Source organism: Palaemon carinicauda, chromosome 31 (assembly GCF_036898095.1).
Source record: "Palaemon carinicauda isolate YSFRI2023 chromosome 31, ASM3689809v2, whole genome shotgun sequence".
Lineage (NCBI taxonomy): Eukaryota > Metazoa > Arthropoda > Malacostraca > Decapoda > Palaemonidae > Palaemon > Palaemon carinicauda.
Window position 1 is genome coordinate 86,161,709 of NC_090755.1, and position 4,172 is coordinate 86,165,880.

Consider the following 4,172-nt stretch of genomic DNA (forward strand, 5'->3'; position numbering starts at 1 on the left):
CTCTCTCTCTCTCTCTCTCTCTCTCTCTCTCTCATAATATGAGAACACCAGAGATTTGGAAATGCATTTCATGGGAAGTTACAGATAATATTTAACAGAGCAACATGGAGAATCTAGGGTACCTAGTCAAAGCCTTCTCTCTCTCTCTCTCTCTCTCTCTCTCTCTCTCTCTCTCTCATAATATGAGAACACCAGAGATTTGGAAATGCATTTAATGGGAAGTTACAGATAATATTTAACAGAGCAACATTGAGAATCTAGGCACCAAGTCAAAGCCTCCTCTCTCTCTCTCTCTCTCTCTCATCTCTCTCTCCTCTCTCATATGAGAACACCAGAGATTTGGAAATGCATTTCATGGGAAGTTACAGATAATATTTAACAGAGCAACATGGAGAATCTAGGCAGCTAGTCAAAGCCTTCTCTCTCTCTCTCTCTCTCTCTCTCTCATATGAGAACACCAGAGATTTGGAAATGCATTTAATGGGAAGTTACAGATAATATTTAACAGAGCAACATGGAGAATCTAGGCAGCTAGTCAAAGCCTTCTCTCTCTCTCTCTCTCTCTCTCTCTCTCTCTCACTCTCTCTCTCTCTCTCTCTCTCTCACTCTCTCTCTCTCTCTCTCTCTCTCTCTCTCTCTCACATGAGAACACCAGAGATTTGGAAATGCATTTCATGGGAAGTTACAGATAATATTTAACAAAGCAACATGGAGAATCTAGGCAGCTAGTCAAAGCCTTCTCTCTCTCTCTCTCTCTTCTCTCTCTCTCTCTCTCACATGAGAACACCAGAGATTTGGAAATGCATTTCATGGGAAGTTACAGATAATATTTAACAGAGCAACATGGAGAATCTAGGCACCTAGTCAAAGCCTCCTCTCTCTCTCTCTCTCTCTCTCTCTCTCTCTCTCATAATATGAGAACACCAGAGATTTGGAAATGCATTTCATGGGAAGTTACAGATAATATTTAACAAAGCAACATGGAGAATCTAGGCAGCTAGTCAAAGCCTTCTCTCTCTCTCTCTCTCTCTCTCTCTCTCTCACTCTCTCTCTCTCTCTCTCTCTCTCTCTCACATGAGAACACCAGAGATTTGGAAATGCATTTCATGGGAAGTTACAGATAATATTTAACAGAGCAACATGGAGAATCTAGGCACCTAGTCAAAGCCTCCTCTCTCTCTCTCTCTCTCTCTCTCTCTCTCTCTCTCTCTCATATGAGAACACCAGAGATTGGGAAATGCATTTCATGGGAAGTTACAGATAATATTTAACAGAGCAACATGGAGAATCTAGGCAGCTAGTCAAAGCCTTCTCTCTCTCTCTCTCTCTCTCTCTCTCTCTCTCTCTCATATGAGAACACCAGAGATTTGGAAATGCATTTCGTGGGAAGTTACAGATAATATTTAACAAAGCAACATGGAGAATCTAGGCACCTAGTCAAAGCCTTCTCTCTCTCTCTCTCTCTCTCTTCTCTCTCTCTCTATGAGAACACCAGAGATTTGGAAATGCATTTCGTGGGAAGTTACAGATAATATTTAACAGAGCAACATGGAGAATCTAGGCAGCTAGTCAAAGCCTTCTCTCTCTCTCTCTCTCTCTCTCTCTCTCTCTCTATGAGAACACCAGAGATTTGGAAATGCATTTCGTGGGAAGTTACAGATAATATTTAACAAAGCAACATGGAGAATCTAGGCACCTAGTCAAAGCCTTCTCTCTCTCTCTCTCTCCTCTCTCTCTCTCTCTCTATGAGAACACCAGAGATTTGGAAATGCATTTCGTGGGAAGTTACAGATAATATTTAACAAAGCAACATGGAGAATCTAGGCACCTAGTCAAAGCCTTCTCTCTCTCTCTCTCTCTCTCTCTCTCTCTCTCTCTCTATGAGAACACCAGAGATTTGGAAATGCATTTCGTGGGAAGTTACAGATAATATTTAACAGAGCAACATGGAGAATCTAGGCAGCTAGTCAAAGCCTTCTCTCTCTCTCTCTCTCTCTCTCTCTCTCTCTCATAATATGAGAACACCAGAGATTGGGAAATGCATTTCATGGGAAGTTACAGATAATATTTAACAAAGCAACATGGAGAATCTAGGCACCAAGTCAAAGCCTTCTCTCTCTCTCTCTCTCTCTCTCTCTCTCTCATATGAGAACACCAGAGATTGGGAAATGCATTTCATGGGAAGTTACAGATAATATTTAACAGAGCAACATGGAGAATCTAGGCACCAAGTCAAAGCCTTCTCTCTCTCTCTCTCTCTCTCTCTCTCTCTCTCTCTCATAATATGAGAACACCACAACAGAGATTTGGAAATGCATTCCATGAGAAGATACAGGTAATATTTAACAGAGCAACATGGAGAATCTAGGCAGCTAGTCAAAGCCTTCTCTCTCTCTCTCTCTCTCTCTCTCTCTCTCTCTCTCATATGAGAACACCAGAGATTGGGAAATGCATTTCATGAGAAGTTACAGATAATATTTAACAGAGCAACAAGGAGAATCTAGGCACCAAGTCAAAGCCTTCTCTCTCTCTCTCTCTCTCTCTCTCTCTCTCTCATATGAGAACACCAGAGATTTGGAAATGCATTTCGTGGGAAGTTACAGATAATATTTAACAGAGCAACATGGAGAATCTAGGCACCAAGTCAAAGCCTCCTCCTCTCTCTCTCTCTCTCTCTCTCTCTCTCTCTCTCTCTCTCAACATGAGAAGACCAGACCAGCCTCCCGGATTCCTGTGCACAGTCTCCTGTATCCTTGAATCCCACGTAACTATCCAAGGAACGTTCCAACTTGTTTGACCCCAAGTTTTAGGGAGATACAAGCGAATTTCAACTTGTTACGCATGGCGAATTTCGGCTTGGTGGAGCTCAGGGATATGGGGAGATTATTCTGTTTCGTGTCGGACTGTGATTACATTCTACATTTTTAAGTTTATTAATTCTTCATAAGTGATAAAAAAAAACCAATTATGGATTATTCAACACAATGTATTCCTAAGAAGTTCAAACTTGCAGCTGATGTTTTTATGTTGAATAGTTAACATAATTAATGTTTTATTCTGTTTCGTGTCGGACTGTGATACATTCTACATTTTCAAGTTTATTAATTCCTTATAAGTGATAAAAAAACAATTATGGCTTATTCAAAACAGTGTATTTCTTAGAAGTTCAAACTTGCAGCTGATGTTTTTATGTTGATTAGTTGACATAACTATCGTTTTATTGTGTTTCGTGTCAGACTGTGATACATTCTACATTTTTAAGTTTATTAATTCTTTATGATACGTGATAAAAAAAAAAAAAAAAAAAAAAAAAAAAAAAAACAATTATGGCTTATTCAACACAATGTATTTCTAAGAAGTTCAAATTTGCAGCTGATGTTTTTTATGTTGAATAGTTGACATAATTATTGTTTTATTCTGTTTCGTGTCAGACTGTGATCCATTCTACATTTTTAAGTTTATTAATTCTTTATAATAAGTGATAAAAAAAACAATTATGGCTTATTCAACACAATGTATTTCTAAGAAGTTCAAATTTGCAGCTGATGTTTTTATGTTGAATAGTTGACATAATTAAAGTTTTATTCTGCTTCGTGTCAGACTGTGATACATCCTACATTTTTAAGTTTATTAATTCTTTATAAGTGATAAAAAAAAAAAACAATTATGCCTTATTCAACACAATGTATTTCTAAGAAGTTCAAATTTGCAGCTGATGTTTTTATGTTGATTAGTTGACATAATTATCGTTTTATTCCGTTTCGTGTCGGACTGTGATACATCCTACATTTTTAAGTTTATTAATTCCTTATAAGTGATAAAAAAAATATGGATTATTCAACACAATGTATTTCTAAGAAGTTCAAATTTGCAGCTGATGTTTTTATGTTGAATAGGTTGACATAATTATCTCTTTATAGTTTATGAATGAAAACTCTATTTTACTGTTGTTACTGTTCTTAAGAGTATTTTAATTCAATTGTTTATTGCTTCTCTTGTAGTTTATCTATTTCTTTATTTCCTTTCCTCACTGGGCTATCTTCCGTGTAGAGCCCTTGACTTTATAGCGTCCTGCTTTTCCAACTAGGGTTGTAGCTTAGCTAATAATAATAATAATAATAATAATAATAATAATAATAATAATAATAATAATAGTAATAATAATAAGTCGT